The sequence below is a fragment of the Danio rerio genome, chromosome 10 (assembly GCF_049306965.1).
Source record: "Danio rerio strain Tuebingen ecotype United States chromosome 10, GRCz12tu, whole genome shotgun sequence".
Lineage (NCBI taxonomy): Eukaryota > Metazoa > Chordata > Actinopteri > Cypriniformes > Danionidae > Danio > Danio rerio.
In genome coordinates this window covers 43,443,756-43,467,207 of record NC_133185.1, presented here as the reverse complement: position 1 = coordinate 43,467,207, position 23,452 = coordinate 43,443,756, and the positions used below count along the sequence as shown (strand labels likewise).

General features: G+C 38.4%; 1 long non-coding RNA gene across 5 annotated transcripts in view; it reads left to right on the top strand.

Moving 5' to 3' along the window:
* Positions 1-23,452, top strand: part of LOC141376441 (uncharacterized) — a 110,323-nt gene extending 86,871 nt beyond the window's left edge. For 4 of the 5 annotated variants that reach the window (XR_012386511.1, XR_012386510.1, XR_012386513.1 and 1 more), the window contains one exon: positions 23,308-23,452. This is a non-coding gene — a long non-coding RNA (uncharacterized lncRNA). Of the gene's footprint in view, positions 1-262; positions 1,746-23,307 lie in introns of those variants that run through there. The other variant, XR_012386514.1, reaches the window with a different exon arrangement.

Below are 23,452 nucleotides of genomic sequence, written 5' to 3'. Positions count from 1 at the left end.
TAGGCTAAATTGTCTGTAGTGTAAAAACGGGACTAAGCCGAAAAGAAAATGAATGAATGAATTGCTTTAAAGCAGCTTTACAAAAGGTTACAGTCAATTTTGGAGAAGTTAAAGTTATTAGTTACCATAACTTTATCATTTACTTTAACTCATTAGTGAGTAACTGATAGCTTTAACACTTAAGTTATATTATTATATATACACTGCAAAAATATCGCGTTACACCCAACTCTGATTATTTATCAGCATATTTAACCTGTAGTTATATAGTATGTAAGTGTCTATTCACATGTTCAATGAAGTGTATTTTTCTGTTAAGACTGTGTTATCCTTGAAGATAATTTATGATGTAATTTAATGAACAGTTTCTGTATTTTGTCATTTGTGTTTATTTTATTTATTATTTTTATTTATTTTTTATTATAATATACAGTTGAAGGCAAAAATTTAAATTAAATTCCCAAGTGATGTTTAAACAAACCGGGACATTTTTCACAGTATTTTCTATAATGCATATGCTTTTATTTTGGAGAAAGTCTTAATCATTTTAGTATGGCTTGTATAAAAGCAGTTTTTATTGATTTATTGATTTATATACATGATTTCTAAAGTCAATATAAACTTATTATCCCCTATAAAAATTGCATTACATGTTCACAGGATTATACAATAGTCAGAGTAATAATAATCCAAATTTCACATGAATTTAGGCTAATGTGCTAATGTAAAATAAAGCTAAACGAGTGCAGAATTACATGATTGGATAAAGAAATAAAATTGAATAAAATTAATTGAAATAAAAAAATAATATATTAAAATGCATTTTAATGTACAAAAGTCTTAGACTGACAGTCAATTTATTGTAATTTCTGACGACTCAAATCTACACAGAATTGTTTCTGATTTCTACAGAGAATTATAATTTAGAATGTAGGTAACAGTAATTCTATTATGATGTCTCAAAACTACCTTTTTATTTGTTTTTAGTGAATTTTGAAGTCAATATTATTAGTCTCCTTAGGATTACATCTTCACATGAATAAACTATAATCAAAATAATAATAATCACAATTTTACATGAATTGAGGCTAATGTGCTGAGGTATAATGAAGCTGAATGAGTGCAGAATTACATTCGATTTTAAGGCATATACTGCAACACATTTTTGTGTACAAAAGCATTAGACTGAAGTTATTTTTGACAATTTGACTCCTTATCTTCTCAGAAATCTTTTTTATTTCTACAGAGAATTGTATTATAGCATGTGAGTAATGCTAACTACTATCATAATGTTTTAATGGTAGCATGGTGGCTCAGTGGTTAGCAATGTCGCCTCACAGCAATATGGTTTCTGGTTCAAGTCACGACAGGGTCAGTTGTCATTTCAGTGTGGAGTTTGCATGTTCTCCCCGTGTTGGCATGGGTTTCCTCCAGGTGCCCCGGTTTCCCCCACAGTCCAAACACATGCGCTATAGGAGAATTAGGTAAACTAAATTGGCCGTAGAGTATGAGTGTGTGTGATTTTGAGAGTGGATGTTTCCAGTACTGGGTTGCAGCTGGAAGGGCATCCGCTGCGTAAAACATATGCTGGATAGGTTGGCGGTTAATTTGCTGTGATAAATAAGGGACTGAGCCGAAGGAAAATTAATGAATGATGTACATTTCTTGCTTGAACATACCTCAAAATATCTCCTGGTGTTTCACAGAAGAATGAAGATCATGCATGTCAGTAAATAATGACAGAACCTTCATTTCTGGATGAACTCTCTCTTTGTAAAGGCCAAGGAGGAAGATAAATACAGAGAGACAGAGCGAGACAGCGAGAGAGGAGAGCGTGCGCGAGGGGCGGGTGAGATTTTCACAGTGTGAAGGACAAAGTTAGTGACCCGTAGATTATTCAGAGGAGATTGGGTTTCAGGGCCATCTGAAGGTCAGACTGAATATTTTATCTCTCTGCTCTCCATAATTTGCTTTCAGCGCTTAGAAACTGTTTAATCACAGACGGCCGCGTAGAGGTCATCCTTACATCAACATTTGATCTGCTCGCAGCATAAATTATAGTTGAGCTACAAACGTCTTTTTTAATAGCACAATATTTGCGTACGAGCAGATGCTGCTGACATTTCGTATCCTGACATGTTTTTTATAAACTGCACATGGACTTCACAGTAGAGGCTAAATTAGTTTGCCAGACGCAGATAACAGTGGGGCAACGAGGGGTCAAATAGGGCATCGCTTTCACACTATGAAGGGTCACAGCTGCTATTGACTGGAGCACAAGGTTGATCTGGCTCATTTAAAATCCATTTGTCTCTGTCTGTGCAATGCATTCCACCATATATCCGCTATTTAATCTATAATGCACACCTAGACTAGTCATGTTCAGCTGTAGTTTTTTTTCTTCACATAAAACTGTAGCATTCATGTAGGATGTGAATGTAAAAGTTCTGAAATATTTCATATTTCATAATATAGTGGCCACAGCCATATCACCCTGCAGCCCAAGACCGGTTACTCACTGAAGCTAAGCAGGGCTGAGCCTGGTCAGTACCTGGATGGGAGACCACTATGGAACACTAGGTTGCTGTTGGAAGTGGTGTTAGTGAGGCCAGCAGGGGGCGCTCAACCTGTGGTCTATGTGAGTCCTAATGCCCCAGTAAAAGTGAAGGGGACACTATACTGTCAGTGGGCGCCGTCTTTCGGATAAGACGTTAAACCGAGGTCCTGACTCTCTGTGGTCATTAAAAATCCCATGGCACTTCTCGTGACAGAGCAGGGGTATAACCACGGTGTCCTGGCCAAAGTCCCTCTATCGGCCCATACGATCATGGCCTCCAAATCATCCACTTTCATCGAATTGGCTCTATCACCGTCTCTCCACTCCACCAATAGCTGGTGTGTGGTGAGCGCACTGGCGCTGTTGTCCTGTGGCAGCCGTCGCATCATCCACGTGGATGCTGCACACTGGTGGTGGTGTGGAGAGATCCCCCTCATGATTGTGAAGCGCTTTGGGTGTATGGTCTTACACAATAAATGCACTATATAAATACACATTACATTACATTTCATTTCAGAGATCAGACGTTAAATTTTGTTTGGAAATGACAATCTGGGGGGGGTTAGTAGGTAGTGCTGTCACCTCACAGGAAGAAGGTCGCTGGGTCCCTGGTTGGAACCTCAGCTCAGTTGGCGTTTCTGTGTGGAGTTCTCCCTGTGTTCCCTGTGTTCTCCCTGCATTCGCATGGGTTTGCTTCAGGTGCTCCGGTTTACCCCACATTCCAAAGACATGCGGTACAGGTGAATTAGGAAGGCTAAATTGTCCGTAGTGTATGTGTGTGGATGTTTCCCAGAGATGGGTTGCGTAAAAACGTGTCTGATAAGTTGGCGGTTCATTCCGCTGTGGCGACCCCCGACTAATAAAGGGACTAAGCCGACAAGAAAATGAATGAATGAATGAACATTTCATTTTTTAATAAATATCCTTATTATTTATTAATTTATATGATTTATATATGAGATTAGAATACGTGTTAGCTTTTATAAGTGATTTTATGTTTTAGAATAGAATATGCAATGTTCTCAATAATATCTGTAAAGGAAACACAAGCTCTATATGTGCTGTTTACATGTATTTCAATTAATATGAAAAGACAGAGCATGTTTTTTGTAAATGCGTGTGCGTGTAAAACAATATAATTTGCACAAAGAAATTATGGGGTTCTTTTCTAAAGAAGTTGTTAAACCACCCTGTTTAGAGCATCATTATGGGCGTTTTACGTTATAACTAATGTGGTTCAAACAATGGATCTGCGACAGAGAAACTACGGGTTTTGGGAAACACTCGTCACTACAGCGTTCTTTTTAAAAGCTGTGTTAAATCTAACCTAATATTAATGTCCTATGACGTTGTACACCTGTTGGGGTTTTTGTCCTCAAATCGCTCCTGTATGTGGGACTAATTTCTGATACTGTTATCAGTATTGTTATGTACTGTTCAGTTTGGCTTGGTTTTCACTAAAGCTGTGAAATAACTGCAATCACTCAGCGTAGAGATATGTAACTTTACTGTGCTCAAAACCTGCCTGGAACTACATTAGCTGTGCGTTTACATGAAAAGAACTGCACAGATTGTTCAAAATGTTCATTCGTTCATTTTCCTTCTGCGTTCCCTTTATCCACTTTACATTATACATGTGCTTATAAGTCAAGAATACAGCATTTGTGTCTGCAGTTATAAACTGCTGACTAACATCTATTAATGTGGAGTTAATGCTTAATAAATGATCCATTTACTAATGCTTAGTAGATGATTCATAGAGTGTAGTTATTGTAAATTATTGGCAATCAAAAATGGCAATCGATTTGATGTTAAAACCTTGACATCCATTAGACATCCACACATTGATGCCTCTTTTATCACCAAAATAACAACACAACAAGTACTTTAATATATGAGGTTTTTTCATCTGTACGCTTCAATTGCAAATGACAAATGTATATTGGATTTTGTACCCCTTCAATACATTTATACTAACGTCGGACAGTGGTTAACACGTCAAAATTTGATTATAGGACAGTCCTGTAAATGTGTTTTTTGAAGCCAATGTTACATGGCAATCTGATGACGTTTTGACATAAGTTAGTCAATTGACCTAAAATAATTCGCATTTTTGACATCAGGGTGTCTGCTGGGTACTTTCTAAAAGAAATAATTGTTCCTGAACTGCCTGAAACAAGCTGTCTTTAATTAGTTGTATTTCTTAAACAACTCTACGTAGATTTGTAGCAAATTGGCAGAGTTCCAGGCCAGCCTATGGTCTACATTATGAGTATTTGAGTTCTTTATGCATTATTTATTCTGAAAATGTTGTGTTTTTGACCTTGAGTGGATGCAAACCTATTGCAGGAGACTCCAAAAATTAAATTAGGAAGCTTTCCAAATAAAAATAAAAAACTAGGACTAGCATAATAGGGTGAGTTTAAAGTACAAATGAAATGAAAACTTCCTGTTTTTTTAGTTTAATTCTCAAATTACATCAGTCTGAGGTAATTGGCGTGGCTAACATACTTAACCACGCCCCTCCTGCTGTCAGTTTTGACAACAAACAGAAATGGTGAGCAGGAGGTGTCTGTTAGGTTGTAATAACTCTCCCCAACCCCTTTTCTAGATCTTACTGAATGAAATGCATCCAATCAGCTCACAGTAGAAAAAAACAAGCCACACCTACTGTTTTCTTATTTAATATTCTATTTCTTTAGCAACGGCATCACAATACAGAAAAAATAAATGATCGCAGCTTCCAGTTCATGCAGACTTTAATAAATGCATTTATAGTGACATTCAAATATAAACACACACACCTAGAGAACAAAAGGATGTCAGTGATATGAGAGTGTCATGAAACGGTACTTGTGTAGCAGTGTAGTCAGCAGTCATTGATCTGCAGTGGCGTATGCTGAGATTTCCCCTGAGTGGATCAACAAGACTGCCTGACAGTGTCTCAGAGGGATGAGAAATACGTCTGGGACTGCAGTGCTGCCCAAGTGCACTAGTATCACCGTCTCCACACTGCAAATAAGTAAGGTGACACATCAAAAACTAGAATGTAATATCGGCATATTACATGAGCTCTCTTTTTAATATATGTTTAGTGCAACCATTGATGGCATATTTATGGTTTCAGTGTGTCATCCAAACAAGTATCCTCATACAGTCGTCTCAAGCATAAGGTGCAGCCACATTAGTGAAATGTCTGTTGTATTTTGTGCGGAAGAGCAGGTCTACTGACAGTAGTGTTCAGTAAATAAGCATTAATGCATACAGAAATCTTATATATGGCCATATACCGTTGAAATCTGAATTATTAGCCCCCCTGTTTATTTTTTCCCCAATTTCTGTTTAACGGAAGGATTTTTTTAACACATTTCTAAACATAATAGTTTTAATAACTCATCACTAATAACTGATTTATTTTATCTTTGCCATTATGACAGTAAATAATGTTTGACTAAACTAAACATTATTCAAGACACTTCTATACAGCTTAAAGTGACATTTAAAGGCTTAACTAGGTTAATTAGGTTAACTAGACTACTTGAGGTAATTAGGCAAGTTATTGTATAACCATGGTTTGTTCTGTAGACTATCATTCATTCATTTTCTGCGGCTTTTCAATATTTATATATATATATATATATATATATATATATATATATATATATATATATATATATATATATATATATATAATTATATAATATTTAATATATTACAATATAAATATATAATGTATAATTTGTATATAAATATATATATTTGTAATATATACATGTAAACTGGTGGAAAAACATTCTGTAATTGTGTATTAAAACCACATGGGTCTCCATTTTTGCCATGGCCTCTCTTTTTGGCTTTAACAAACTTATTCCTCAGGTTTTTCCAAAGTTTATATAAAAACTTTCTTCCTTTCCCATGGCTGTTGCAATTTTTAGCCAATAGTTATTGTCCATCTAATACGCATTCACCTTGAGAATATCATCTCTGTTCCCAAATGCAATGACTTCCGTTTTCTCTTTGTTTGTTTTTCTGAACATATATGGATTAAGTTAACTTTAAATGTAAATGGATTACACATAAAACAATTAAATTGTTCCAAAATAAATCACCAGAAATGTGTTGTTTCAGTTCATTTTAAATAAGCATTTCGAATAACCACCAAAAAGTTTTTTGAGTGATGTAATTTTAACTTTATATCAGAGTTATGGCTTTTTCTAACATTTCCGAGTTTACATCTTGCAATTTTAAGTTTTCATCTCACAATCATGACTTTTTCTCACGTTTTCTGGTTTGCATGTCATGGTTTGAGTTTATATCTCACAAATATGACATTCATGATATTTTTTTTTTACATTTTAGAGTTTACAGCTGATAGTTTTGAGTTTATATCCTAAAATGATAACCTTTTTTCTCACAATTCTGAGTTTACATCTTATAATATTGAGGTTGTATTTAACAACCATAGCCTTTTCTCACATTTCTGGTTGAACATCTTACAATTCTGAGCTTTTCTTATACCCTCACAATAAAGAAAACTGTCTCACATTTTTGGGTTGATCTGGTAATTTAGAATTTGTAATAATTTAAAAATATGAAAAAGTATAATAAGCAGACTACAAAAAAAATCTATATATCCTGTAAAAAACTTAAATGGCAGTATACATTTTCCCAGGCAGAATACTTACTCACTTGTGTCACATTGCTTGTTTCCGCTACAGACAAAATTCAATGCAGTTTCACATAGAAGATTATAGTGACTTGAAACAGTGTCAGTCCATTTTTCAGAGTTTAAGTCCAGTTCAGTTTAGTGTGGTTTAATATTCACTGCTGAGAGTTCAAACACTGAAGAGCAAATCCATCAATGTGCAGTTCCACAAGCCCCGAACCATGCAAGCTAGTGGCGACAGCGGCAAGAAAAAAACTTCTATTGGCGAAAGTGAAGGATAAAAAACCTCGAGAGAAACCAGACTCAGATGGGCACGACCATTTCTTCTATGGCCAAACGTCTTGTGCAGAGCTGCAGTCTAGGCACCGAAGACTGGAGAATGCTGGACATCAGCGAAGACTCGGCTGTGCCTGAAGCTTCACAGGAATCAGTTTCCTGCTCTCCACTCCTCCATGACCACCACAGCAGCTGCTCCGGATGCGGCCTGATCCTGGATTATGGAAACCTTGGGATCATCTCTTCGCAGGTCTTGGATCGCATCAGTGGCGTTGCATAATCTTTGAGGGCCTTTAGATAAGTATCCCCAGGTGGAAATAGACAATAAAGAGAATAGTTAGTGTAGCTGCTGTTCATAGTGTATCTAAACGAGATGCATGGAGTACCATTGCATTAAGTGTTTGCTTTACTAAAAAGATAGGTTTTTAATATAGATAGAAATGTGTGTGTGTGTGTGTGTGTGTGTGTGTGTGTGTGTGTGTGTGTGTGAGAGAGAGTATGTGTGTAAACCAGTAAGACAGTGAGATGTTTTCAGTGGTCTACAGACTCTCCCTCTCTGGAACAGGGAGTTTTATCTTCTCTACAAATGGCTTTGGACTCTTCCATGCTGCTCTGATAATGAGCAAACAGGGGCAATTGAATGTCAATGCCCTCATGGGGATGGAGGAAATGTGCCCGGGGGGCCTCAGCCGCTCTCCTCCCCCTGAGAGAGAGACTCAGAGAGAGAGAGAGAGAGAGAGAGAGAGAGAGACAGAGAGACAGAGAGTCAGAGTAACCTTGCAGAGTCTCTTTGTCCTCCGATGGGCTCTCTGGGTGAGGGGTCTCGCTGACAGCCGAATTTCCCCCACAGGTGGGCCTCACGCGAACAATGCAGACTGGGCTGATTTTGACCTTCCAGAACTTGGTTAGGATGTGACCTTTGGTTGTACTTTTTGTTCAAGATATTTGTTGATGTTTCTCGATTTGGTTTATAACATAGAAGTTATAGAAGGGACGGTTCTCTCTAAAATGAAAATGCTGTCATCAGCTACTGACACAACACAAGTTTCTGTATTTTGAAGGATGTTGTAAACTGGTAGCCATTAACTTCTCTGGTATTTGTCTTTCCTACTATGAAAGTCAATAGTTACTGGTTTTCACCCTTCTCCTTTCAACTTATTTTTATTCATTCATTTTCCTTTGGCTTAATCCCTTTATTCATCAGGGGTCACCACAGTTGAATGAACCGCCAACTTATCCAGTATGTTTTACACAACGAATGCCCTTCCAGCCACAACTCAGTACTGGAAAACATTAATACACACTCATTCACACACACAGTACGGCCAATTTAGTTTATTCAATTCACCAATAGCGCATGTGTTTGGACTGTTGGGGAAACCGGAGCACCGGTAGGAAACCCACGCCAACACGGAGAGAACATGCAAACTCCACATAGAAATGTCAACTGAGCCAGCTGAGACTCAAACCAGTGACCTTCTTGCTGTGACAGTGCTTACCACTGAGCCACTGCTCAGTTTGTTTTCATAACTGTTCACATGAAAGTGGCGAGAGCATCAAAGTAGCCGAAAGTCGCTTATTTTCAATGGGTGCCAGCAGCGATGTGACGCTTCTTCACCGGTGTGGGTGTCGAGGAGAGTTATAATCAAGTCAGTTTTGTGGTAATGAGCTATGACGCAGTTCTGTGGCAAGCAGTTGGAATGTAGAAATCCACTGCTTGAGAGGAGTCAAGAGAACACAGTCCTGTGAACTTTGGTTCTGACCACAGTTGTTTGCAAGGGTTTGATTATTGCGGTCACAAACGAATTTCCAATTATTTATGATGTTTTCTTACAAGGACATACATTTTAAAAAGTTACTGACGAGTTACTGATGTGCATTAATGTTATTTTACTTTACTATTTTTTTTTTAAAGCAGTGTAATGCTCGGTTCTCTACACACGCTGTGTTTTGGTCCATCACCAGCTGAGAGACCCTTGTTTGCGGTGCTTGGTCACGGCACTGGATGCCCCTTGGTGGATGTCCTCTCACTCTGCCTCGCTGGCAGGCAATGGCTGCCCTGGAATCCAGGTACCCGGCTGTGAGCCCCCATCGCTTTGCCATGCTGGCCTCGAGCGTCTCCAGAGGCAGATTCTGCTCATCCGACTCGATGGAACTGCGCCGTCCCTCAGGGGCGAGGGCTTCCTGGCACCGTGTTCCTCCTTTCAACTTGGCTTTTGGAACCAATCTAATGATTTTAATTGGCCTCCTGGCTGTCGGGAAGGTGGAGGCAGAGAACCAACAAAATTTAAAGAATTTATTAAAGAAAACACAAACAAACAGACAGCAGCACCTCACGGAGACTAAAAACAAACACAACATAAACTGGTCAAAGTCTGGACCTCTCTCGTTCTCCTCTGTCGTCACTCCTCCTCTTTTAATGTATAGCTCCTCCTCGGAACTCGAGGCTGGTGTGCGCCACAGGAGCTTCTCGTTCTCACTTTAGCACCGACCTCGTTCTCTCTCTGCCCTGCTCCCTCACCACAAGCAGGAGTCTTATGCTAACTATAACAACAATACAAAACAGGATTGCTGCTTTAGAGGATTTCAGACATATGGACACATATTAGATAAGTCACAGAACACGCAACAACTTGATCTTCCCTAGTTAAATGAATTTCACACTACAAGGCATGTTTGTATGTGGCAATGTAACTGATTTTCTGATATGGTGCAATGGCCCCTTTAAATATGAGATCGATGTAGGGAATTTTGACGCTCTCGTCGGTATAGCAGTAAAGGCAGACTGCATTGTCGTTAGATTGGCCAGAGCAAACTTTGACGGTTTCTCCGGCTTCAGCTTCATTCACACTATGAGCGACTCGTGGCAAAGCAACAAGCATCCGTTCGTTTCAACAAAGAGTGAGCGACTTCCGACGACCTCTGTCTACGCGAGCAACAGCAACCGTTGGGTGTTGGCTGGGCGTGTACAACAAAGTTGAGAATTCTTCAACTTTATGCAAATGAAGAGCAGCTTTCTTGAGCGACATCCAATAGGAGCACCAGTAGAGCTCACATGATCCTCTCTCAGCTGGCTCAGTGACCGTTTGTATTCTCCATGCTGTAGACCTACACAGATCTGCGTTTGCAGCAGGTCACCACCCAGAGCGACAGGCAGCTACAGAGTTGGTGGTGTGAATGAGGCATTCGGTGTGAACGCACAGTAAGTTTTTCCTGGGATTTTGATCCTATAAAATAGCCTACATCAACATACTAAACTTCCGCTTCATTTTAAAAGTGTATATGTTGAACATGAAAACTGACCTCGAAAATTTACCTGGTCCTGAACACAAACACACTCCCAAATCAACCACACCATCTGCAATCTGACACGGCCGAGAACGACAACACTCAGAAACAAAACCACACCAGAAAGCCGATACTCCGTCTTTTATCACGTGTTTATCTCAATCTGAAAGCATTCTGATGCCCCACAAGGAAAAGCATACAAAAGACTGTCCTACAAAAAACACACACACACACACACATGAGTGTCATCTCCAGAGAATAGTGCGTTAACTTAGAAACAAGGCCAGATGCAACTTGACAGGCGAAATGTCAGAGCGCGTTTGTCACCTGAAGAGAAGCGTGTCTCTGTGTCAGAAACAGCTCTGATTCCTCCACCGAGAGGAAAAAACATCTCACAAAACAACAGCGGCACATTCAAATCCCACGGCTGCGTGGAAATGTTTTTACAAGGAGCTCCGTCCTTTCCATCTGATAGTCAAATGAGGCAGAAGAAAAGCAAAGCAGTCGCTCTGCCTGCGGATTAACCAAAGACCGCAAACTAGGTCAAGAAAAGACACGCTCGATGAGAGAGACCGACAGACACCTCACTGTGATGAGCCCAGACCCGTTCATCTTTCTGCTGGATTTAACACACATATACACACACTCACTACAACCTAGATTTCACATACAGTGGAAGTCATCATTATTAGCCCACCTGTAATTATTATTTTATAATTATTCAAAATTCATTCATTCATTATTGAATTTATTTCAAATATTTCCCAAATGATGTTTAACAGAGCACGGACATTTTAACAGTATTTCCAGTGATATTATTTATTCTGGGGAAAGTCTTATTAGTTTTTAGGGATGTAACGGTATCAGAATTTCACGGTACGGTAATACCTCGGTATGAATGGCACGGTACGGTATTTATTGAATAATTTACAGGAAAAACAAAACTTATGAAAATACTCGAAAAAAGTGCCAAAATTGTTTATTTACCTTACAGAACATATCAATGACATACAAATTAGCCATCTATCTGTAAGTTTCGAAACAGGAACTTAAATTTTTCAATTTTAATAACAAAAAACTATTAAACCATATAAAAAATTAAGTTTCAATTTAGTATTGTTGAAAACTCATCACATTCAACATTTAATCACTCACTCACTTAGATAGAGATGGGTTTTTTAAGGAAAATTATCACATAAATATAATCTGGTAAAAGCTGGGATCTCTGGGCATGTCCCATGCAACAGAAAAAAACCCCTCTCATTTGGGACTGAGGTTTCTGGGACAGAGAGATATGATTTAGCCAAGGTTGACAGCAGTGGGTAACGTTGTGCATTGTCTTTCCACCACTTGAGAGGACAAGCCATGGATGAGATAGAGGTCTCTTTGCGGCACAAGTCAATATCTGCATCAGTCTAACAAGTGTGCTGTGTTCTGCAGTCCCCATGACTGTTTTTAGTCGTATTCCCCGACTTATATTTCACCACAGTCTGGCAGGGCCAGTATACTGTTTTTTTCTTTGACTGTCACCTTTTCTCCTTTTTCATATCTTTTTAGAGAGAAACCGAAATGCTTTCACACATCCGATTTAAAACCCGCTTTAGGTTCGATCATTTCCAGCTCTTTTTCTTCCCCTCTACTAGCAACACACTCCATTACTGGATCTGTAGTGACAACAGACCGCAAAGGATGATGGCCAAGCCTAGGCTGATGGGAATTGTAGTTCCCGCTACCTCCCGTTCGGTTCATTCGCCTTAGCAAACTTTTCTCAGAAATATAGTTTTATTGAGTCATCCGCCTACGGTAATATTGAAAAAAATTACTATTGCGGTATGACGGTATTTACAATATTGTTACATCCCTATTAGTTTTATTTTGGCTAGAATAAAAGCAGTTTTGAAGCCATTTTAAGGTCAATATTATTAGCCCCTTTTAGCAATATATATATATATATATATATATATATATATATATATATATATATATATATATATATATATATATATATATATATATATATATATATATATATATATTTGTATGTCTACAGAACAAACCATCATGACACAATGATTTGCCTAATTACCCTCACTTGCCTAATTAACCTAGTTAAGCCTTTACATGTCGCTTGAAGCTGAATACTAGTAACTAAATATATCCAGTCAAATAGGGGAGAGTGGGGACAGTTGCAACATTTTTTGCATTTCCTTTAGTTTCTCAGAGACAGTTTTTTCAAGAGTTCACACTTAGCTGATTGACAATAAAGCGTGTTAGGCATGCTGACTCGGAAGAAAGCCCTGAGCTCAGAATATCCTTGAGCCCGGAGCTTCCTCCCATTTGAAGGGCGAGAGGAGAGTTTAAGCTTAGGTAGGTCTTGAGAACTCCCCTACTTGTGAACTGCTGAGATACATCTGACTAAGAGTTGCGTTAGGATGCTATTTCGAAGTAGTAAATTTTTTTATGGTGTATGTCTTTGGATGATGGGAGGAAACTGTTGAACCTGGGGAAAACCTGCGAAACATGGGGAGAACATGCAAACTCCGCCAAAAATGCCGACCGTCTCGGAGAGGGCCTAACCAGTGGCATTCTTACTGTGACGCAACAGTGCTACCCACTCTGCCACCATGCCGCCTTTCAAAGAAGGGGAGGAATAGGGGTGGAAGTGGGGATTCTTCAAGACGAAGATGACTGGAGTAGAAAGCTCTGGTAATTTATAGTGCAAGTATTCATCTCATTGGTGCAAATATATGGAGCTACTGCGGTACCAGCTATGTTCAATCATAAGCACGTAATCCTCTTTATAAATAAACGTGTGGAAACCCAAAATTTTGATACAATAAACCCACATCTATTAAACACCCAGCCATATTACTATAATATGTGTACATATGATAATATGGGGCGAGGCAGTGGCGCAGTAGGTAGTGCTGTCGCCTCACAGCAAGAAGGTTGCTGGGTCACTGGTTCAGAACCAACTGGGTCACTGGTTCAGTTGGCATTTCTGTGTGGAGTTTGGATGTTCTCCCTGCCTTCGCGTGGGTTTCCTCCGGGTGCTCCGGTTTCCCCCACAGTCCAAAGACATGCGGTACAGGTGAATTGGGTAGGCTAAACTGTCCGTAGTGTATGAGTGTGTGTGTGGATGTTTCCCAGAGATGGGTTGCGGCCGGAAGGGCATCCACTGCATAAAAAACTCGCTGTATAAGTTAGCGGTTCATTCCGCTGTGGCGACCCCAGATTAATAAAGGGACTAAGCCGACAAGAAAATGAATGAATGATAATATATGCAGAATTTAAACATGAACAGACAGTCAAATGGTGCAACTGACCCCGAGCAGGGGGACGGTTCAATTATTTAATTACGTTACCAAGCCGACCTGTGACTTTTCATTTTCAGTTGTTAATGCTGATCCTCGTACATCGCTTGTTTTCAACTCCATTTACACTTGAACAACTAAACGAATGCTCAGGTTTATTTAACCGACTATATTATCGATGCTGTAAAAGGTACTCCATGAACTTGAAAATAGCCAATCTTCTTCTGGATGATTTCAGTGGCTGAACAACACTTCTGTGCATGTAAACCCATTCATAAACAAGAGCACAGTCAGCTTTGCGTGGCTAAAATAGTTTTAAAACATACCTGTCTAAAAGAAATACTTGAGCCGCGGTGTCATCCTTCAGCTCGTTATTTTGAACAGCAATTTTCCTCCAGCGTGCAAAAGTAACTCCGATATTGATTCAGGGTTTAGAAAAGTTAAAAAATGTAGAAGCCGTTTCAGAAACAATCATTTTTTTCATGAATACAAGGCCACAATGGTCCTTCAGAAAGAAGTTTGATGCAGAGTTTGCCTGATGATGTCTGTCTTTCAGCTGTAGATCATTGCTTCACGTGTACGCGCGAGTGACGTATATATCTTCCTTTAAGAGGCTGCGCAGAAATTCAAATTTAAATTTGTTGACCGACAGTTTGAGATGCCTGTCGTAATTGAGTTATTTTTCGGTCCGACAATATTTAATTGGATGAATATCTTTTTTATGTTTATGCCCTATCCAGAATATAAAATTACATATAAACACATTTAGATCATTTACTTTAATCAGACATATTGGAATATGAAGAGACTTTCAACCAGCACAACAAAACATGTTTCTGAAGAAAATCACCTTCTGCACTTTTAGCATCTTAATTCATGCTTGTTATAAATAGCTAATGCACCAAGAGTTAACATGAACTAATGATGAATATCTGTATTTTCATGGCGGCGCGGTGGCGCAGTGGGTAGCTCTGTTGACTCACAGAAACTCAAAGTGAATTGTGTAAGCAAACTCGTCCGTAGTGTATGTGCGTGAATGAGTGTATGGGTGTTTCCCAGTACTGGGTTGCAGCTGGAAGGGCATCCGTTGCGTAAAAACATATGCTGGATAAGTTGGTGGTTCATTCCGCTGTGGCGACCCCAGATTAATAAAGGGACTAAGCCGAAAAAAAGGAAATGAACGAATGAAGTGTATTTTAATAACTAACGTTAATTAATATGAACATATACTGTAATAAATGTATTGGTCATTGTTTTTTCATGTTAGTAAATCCATTAAAGGGCACCTATGTTGAAAAATCTACTTTTCAAGCTGTTTGGACAGACATGTGTGCAAGTATTGTGTATAGAGCGTCATATATTGGGGTATACACACACAGTCCTTTTTTTTTCAATTTAACAACATAAAGACGGTGGACCAATTGGAGCGGTTTATTTAGACTGACCGCAACTTTACGTAAGAGTGCGCTCCCCCCGCCCACCAATATTGATTGACAGCCTTGCGTGACGATTATATCCTCAGTTTCTTGTGGCACGTCCGCCATTTTGAATCAAAGCGCTATCATTAAAGGAACACCCTTGCTCTATTTTTTGATGAAAAGCTCATTGGGCTCAACACAAGATCAAAATTCCCCACATTATCGCTGTAATCGGATTTATTGCTTGTACCTTTTGCGCGGCGCTGTGCATTTCGGAGTTCTGGGCGTGGGTTTCTGTCGGGGTGCACGCGGCGGAGCTTCGGGTCAGCGGCGTGGTTTCCTGTCGGGGTGCACGCAGCGGAGCTCCTGGTCTGCGGCGCGGCGCGGCTTTCTGTCGGGGTGCACGCAGTGGAGCTTCGGGTCAGCGGCTCGCACGGCGCGGCTTTCTGTCAGGGTGCACGCAGTGGAGCTTCGGGTCAGCGGCTCGGCTCAGCGCAGCTTTCTGTCAGGGTGCACGGGGCGGAGCTTCGGGTCAGCGGCGTAGGTTTCTTTCGGGGTGCACGCGGCAGAGCTTCTGGTCTGCGGCTCGGCGCGGCTTTCTGTTGGGGTGCATGCAGTGGAGCTTCGGGTCAGCGGCTCGGCTTTCAGTCGGGGTGCACGCGGCGGAGCTTCGGGTCAGCGGCGTGGGTTTCTGTCGGGGTTCACGCGACGGAGCTTCTGGTCTGCAGCTCGGCGCGGCTTTCTGTCGGGGTGCATGCAGTGGAGCTTCGTGTCAGCGGCTCGGCTTTCTATCAGGGTGCACGCGGCGGAGCTTCGGGTCAGCGGCGTGGGTTTCTGTCGGGGTGCACGCGGCGGAGCTTCTGGTCTGCGGCTCGGCGCGGCTTTCTGTCAGGGTGCACGCGGCCAAGCTTCGGGTCAGTGGCTCGGCGTGGAATTCTGTCGCGGTGCACGTGGCGGAGCTTCGGGTCAGCGGCTCGGCGTGGGTTTCTGTCACGGTGCACGTGGCGGAGCTTCGGGTCAGCGGCTTGGAGCGGCGCCGTTGTGTTTGCCCTGGTGGAGGGTTGTGTTTGGAGTTCTGGAATGTGTGACGCAACAATTCAAACACAAATGATTTTGTACTCTCTGCTTGGTTTGAGTCCGACACGTACATGTATGGCTGAATGCTCATCCTAGCTTAGCTTAGCTCTCTCTCTGTCTGTCAGCCTGTCTGTTGCAAACACATAGCATAGGAGCTCTTAGCTCCGCCCCCTTGTTATGTTGGGCGGGAAGCCGAAACTGTGAAGCAACACGCCCCTAAAACAGCAAACTGTGTAAACACTACCAACATGACACTTTTTAACACATTATAATAAAAACATCTGAACTATGTGTTGAACTGAACCTAAACTGGCACACTCAGAACAACCGTAATATTAATATTAAATCATAAAAAATGGGTAAACTATGTGCCCTTTAACTAATACAACCTTATTATAGTGCTACCATTTTTTAATTATACAAATTTTTAACTAAAATGCCAAATTTTGTTGTATTTTTGCTGTTTATGTTATGCAAAATAATATTATTTATTTTTAATCCATTTCAAATCTCCCTTAATGTTGTGTTTTATACTTAAATATAAAATTTTTACTAGAATATGTGCTATTTTTTTAAGTACTCTTCTGCATGTAATTGGATATTAATTTCATGTATTTATTTTATAGTTTGTTTGTGTTTCCTATTTAGATTAAATTTCCATCATCATCTCCAACGCACACACACACACAAGCAGCAACCCAGATTTCAGCTGTGCGCAAAGACACCGAAGTGACAGCCAAAGTGTTTTTGAGCTGGCGAATGTGGGTTAAACGCTGAAGATGTAAAGAGGGACATCTCCAGTAAATACACTCTTCTCCGTCAGTCACCGGGGAGCTTTTACACTCATTTATTCATGAAACGACAAGCACAAATCACTCATCACTTTTGATTAACGCAGCCAACTGTGTTTCAGAAACCAGTTTTACGGCATCAAGGCACCAGAGACACCACTCTGAGAGTCGGAGAAAAAAAAACATCTGTAAAATTTACTGTGTGGGTTGTCGCGAACGAAAGTGAAAGGGGGAGTGGCGTGGTCTTGGATAGCATTTGGGAGTCAACAAAAAGTGAAAGTCAACAGCTGATGGGGGAGGAGGATCGGTAAAATGAGGTGCCGGATCCAGCGTGTTCCGGCACAAATTAAAACCTGATGGTATTGTATATCTTTACTGTAGTAATTTTCACAATGCAGCTTTAAAATACAGTAACATACCGCATAAATGTGCTACAGTAAAATTCAGTTCTTATTCATAAATACCAATCCAATTCGTTAATTCAAAACATGATTAATAAATACACAAATCCATTAGGTAAATTCAAAACCCGATTGATAAATAAACATACAGAATTTGTTAATTCAAAACACGATTGATAAATACACAAATCCAATTGGTAAATTCAAAATACGATCAATAAATACACAAATACAATTCGTCAATTCAAAACACGATTAATAAATACACAAATACAATTCGTTAATTCACAACACAATTAATAAATACACAAATCCAATTGGTAAATTCAAAACACGATTAATAAATACACAAATACAATTGGTAAATTAAAAACACGATTAATAAATACACAAATCCAATTGGTAAAATTAAAACACGATTGATAAATACACATACAGAATTTGTTAATTCAAAACACGATTAATGAATACACAAACACAAATCGTTAATTCAAAACACGATTGATAAATACACAAATCCAATTGTTAAATTCAAAACACGATTAATAAATACACAAATACAATTTGTTAATTCAAAACACGATTAATAAATACACAAATACAATTTGTTAATTCAAAACATGATTAATAAATACACAAATACAATTTGTTAATTCAAAACACGATTAATAAATACACAAATACAATTTGTTAATTCAAAACATGATTAATAAATACACAAATACAATTTGTTAATTCAAAACACGATTAATAAATACACAAATACAATTGGTAAATTAAAAACACGATTAATAAATACACAAATCCAATTGGTAAAATTAAAACACGATTGATAAATACACATACAGAATTTGTTAATTCAAAACACGATTAATGAATACACAAACACAAATCGTTAATTCAAAACACGATTAATAAATACACAAATCCAATTGTTAAATTCAAAACACGATTAATAAATACACAAATACAATTTGTTAATTCAAAACACGATTAATAAATACACAAATACAATTTGTTAATTCAAAACACGATTAATAAATACACAAATACAATTTGTTAATTCAAAACATGATTAATAAATACACAAATACAATTTGTTAATTCAAATCATGATTAATAAATACACAAATACAATTAATTTGGCAGAAATAATTATTAATTTTACTTGTGAATCCACAAACTGTGTGTTGTGTTTTGAATTTACAAACAGGATGTTGTGAATGTGAACAGTTGTGCATGCATGAACTTTATCTAGTGAATGTGTTATTTTAGAGACTGATCATTCATATGAAATGTCCTGATGGAGATATGAAGAAGCGAACGGCTGCTTTAATACCTGCCACGATCAGTCGCAGAGCCTCTGAAAGCCTCCTGTTGGAGATATAATCCTGTGAGGGCTATTTATAGACGAGCAAAAACAGAATATTAAATCGTATGCCTTCATGGCTGTCTGATTATTTATGAACACATCTTTATGTAGGTCATGACTTTGGATGCTGCTGATCACCTGTGTCGTTTGCATGCAGTTGAAAGGAACGCCTTAAATAAAACAGGATTTATGTTGGGTTTATTAATTTTTACTTTATTTTTAGGCAACACGGTGGCTCAGTGCTTAGCACTGTCACCTCACGACAAGAAGGTCGCTTGTTTGAGTCCCAGCTGTGTTAGTTGGCATTTCTGTGTGGAGTTTTAATGTTCTCCTCGTGTCAGCATGGGTTTCTTCCGGGTGCTCCGGTTTCCCCACAGTCCAAACACGTGCACTATAGGTGAATTCAATTAATTAAATTGTCCATAGTGTTTGAGTGTGTGTGAATGTGAGAGTGTATGGGTGTTTCTCAGTACTGGGTTGCGGCTGAAAGGGTATCCGCTGTGTAAAACATATGCTGGATTAGCTGTCGGTTCATTCCGATGTGGCGATTGTGTCCTCAGTCAGGTGGAAAGGATTCTGAATGATTCAACTCATTTTTTGTTTCCACATTATGAACTGCTTCCCTCTGTTAGGAGTCCCTATGTGTAGGTTGAACCAATATAAGAGATCCTTGGTGCCAGTTCCAGTTGGTTTACTTAACAAGAGTTAAAGGTGCAGTAGGTGATCTGCCAAAATGCTAACAGCTTAGCATATTATCTTTGGACGGCGGGGAGGGACTGTGATTCAAAGCCACACCTCCTGAAATCGCAAGCGCGCGCACTGCGTCACAACAGCAGACAGACAACCCACTAGTTCATGTCATTCGCCAGTTAGTTAGTGCCAGCGCCGTGCAGAAATCACATTAATTACTTAGCCACACTTGCACGCTATTTCAGAGCGAATATTCAGAGTAGCATGGTAAACAGTATAAAAAGGCTGCTATTGTTAAAAAATGAAACAATATGAATGTAAAAGCAACTCAAGCTCAATAAAGCAGGTTAGGCGGAATAGGGCTATTTACTGATGTTTTGTTGTTAAACTCAATATAAATCTACATTATAGATGCTGTAAAAGGACCTTATGAAACTGAAAAAAATCACATGAATTTTTCACCAGGAAATTTCAGTGGCTGAACAACACGTCTGTGCATATAACTCATTCATAACAGAACACAATCTAACATAAGCTTAGCCTGACTAAAATAGTTTTAAAACAGAACATTACCTGTCTAACAGTAATACTTCAGCCATGGTGTTGTCCTTCCTCCAGCGTGCTAAAGTAACTCCAATATTGATTCAGGCTTTTAAAAGTTTCAATTCAGCTTTTGATTTCTCCTGGTCCGTCTCGTGACCGCGCGGCGCTTGCAGAAGGGCATGCGCAAATGGCGGATCTGCGTGAACAGATGCGCAGAAGTCCGAATCTACATTTGCTGACAGACAGTCTGAGCTGCTTATCGGAATTAAGGGAGATGACGGTCCGACTCTATTTAATTGGATAAACATTTTTTAGTTTTATGCTTTACCTAAAATATAAAAATACATATAAACACATTTAGATCATCAACTGTAATCTATTGGACTGTGAAGAGACTTCCAACCAGCACAACAAAAAATGTTTCTGAAGACAATCGCCTACTGCACCTTTAATTAGCATTACAGTTATTGTAACTGCTGGATTTTGTATTGTTTTATTGTTTGTTTTTATGTCTGCAGCAATATGTTGATGCCCATAGCAAATTTCCTATCAAGCTAAATAAAGTTTTACAACTACTACTACTACTACTAAGCTGAAGAAAAATTAATGAACGAATGAAATTGTTTCTTGCATTTTTGAAAGTAATGCAGTTGAATCAATTCATTTGTGTTTTACTTCATATATATTTCAATATTTTATATTGTATTTTAAATATACAGTTGAAGTCAGATTTATCAGCCTCCCTTTGAATTTTTTTTTTTTTTTTTTTTTTCCAAATGATATGTAACAGAGCAAGGAAATTTTCACAGTATGTCTGATAATATTTTTCTTATTTGTTTCATTTCAGTTAGAAGAAAACAGGTTTTAATTTCATTAATAAACATTTTAAGGAAAAAAAACCCTTTTAAGCTCTATATTTTTTGATAGTCTACAGAACAAACCATCATTTTACAATAATTTGCCTAATTACCCTAACCTGCCTAGTTAGCCTAATTAACCTAGTTAAGCCTTTAAATGTTACTTTAGGCTTGTCTTAAAAAATATCTAGTCAATTATTATTTACTGTCATCATGGCAAAGATAAACTAAATCAGGTATTAGAAATGAGTTATTAAAGCTATTATGTCTAGAAATGTGTTGAAAAAAAATCTTTCTGTTAAACAGAAATTGGGGGAAAAAATAAACAGGGGGGCGAATAATTAGTGTTTACAGTGTAGTGTTTACATATACTTGTGGGGTGTAACATAATTGAATTTTTGTTTGTTTTAGGATCCCTGAATAGTCTGTATATTAGCAACATTTTGGATTTTAATATTTCTTACTTTCTGTGCATTTCTACATTCTCAGAAATAGAAAAATGCCTTTGCTCTGTTAAACATGATTTTGGAAATATTTTATAAAGAATTAAAGAAGCCCTAATAATCTTGTCTTCAACTGTACATATTGTACCTGAATGCTTGTTTCAATGTTAAAGATCCTCATGGCCGGGGTATATTTAGAGCACTTGAACATCAGTTTCATGTTTGAACAGTCTAATTGTAGATGTTTTGGTCAGTGTTGTGTGTGAAAATGTGTATGAAGAAAGCTCCTGAGAGGGAAACTTGACCCTTGTTTATTTTACCGCTCAGCTTCTTGACTTCTGGCTGCCGTTCCTCCGCCTCGTTTGTGTGGCACAAACTGTGTTGTTCGAATCAAAGAGACTAAATTTGTATCTCCTGACATCTGAACTGCTCTTGCAAAGACTGAATGTCCTCTTACGATTCTAAACACAAAGATTAATTTGAGGTTCGAGAGATTTCTTCAGCACACGTCATGCGGTGTGCCATTATTCAGTGTTGCAGAACTTTCTATCTGCTATTAAGATGTTTGCGTTTAAAGTGATCTGATAACAAACGTTCAGCCGAGATGCCATACTTTTTTTTTATCTAATGAATTATCTCAATTATTTATTTTGTTCTGTGGTTTACATCAAAATGCATCATAATTTATGAGTAACTGACTTTTCTGACAAGTTTTTGACCAGCTTATCGGAAAATCAGGGGGCCTAGAAGATTGAAGGAAACGCCCATTGCTATAATTGGCTAATATGTTTGTATATTAAAATCCGGGAATCGAACCAGCTACCTTCTGCTATGAGACGACAGTGCCAACCACTGAGTCACCGTGCCCCCTATATACAGTATATAATAAATAAAATCACATTCACATCAAAAATATATAATATGCAATAGTATCCAATAAACATACATATATATATATATGTCACCTTACTATATAATATATATATATGTGTGTGTGTGTGTGTGTGTTTGTGTGTGTGTGTGTCTGTGTATATATATATATATGTATGTATGTGTGTGTGTGTGTGTGTGTGTGTGTGTGTGTGTGTGTGTGTGTGTGTGTGTATAAAATAACTGACAGTATGTCTTTCTTTTTCATTCTTTTATATTCTGTTTTAACACATTTTTATCATTTTTGAATTGTATTTAATCAATTTTATTATTTGTTTTTATTTTCTTATACTTTTGTTTTTTTATTCTTATTTATGTAAAACACTTTTAATTGCCACTGTGTACTGTATGAAATGTGCTCTATAAATAAATTTGCCTTGCCTTAAGCCGAAGAAAAATAAAGGAATGAATGAATTTTTATATGTGTATATATATATATATATAGTTCTTGATTAGTTGATTAGTTCTTGATATAACAAAACTGCATTTGTAAACTAACCCAATATTGATTGAATCCTGTGGAAAATCAAGAACTAAAACAACAACAATAATGTGTATCTTCAATGCAACATGAGTGACTTTGAACATGTAAGTGTAATGAAAATGTATTCCACATCTTCCTCTTGTCTCGTCTCATGTCACATCTTTTGCTCTTGCCGGTTTCTCTTCTTCTCTGGCTTTCAGACACACAGAGGTTAACGCACGGATGGGGTCAGAGATCGAAGGTTAATGTCCTTTGACACAGTGGCCTCTTCCACTTGAGACAGTCCGGCGTCTGCGATCAGATGCCATGGGCTTCATGCTGGACCCGAGGAACCACATAGAGAAA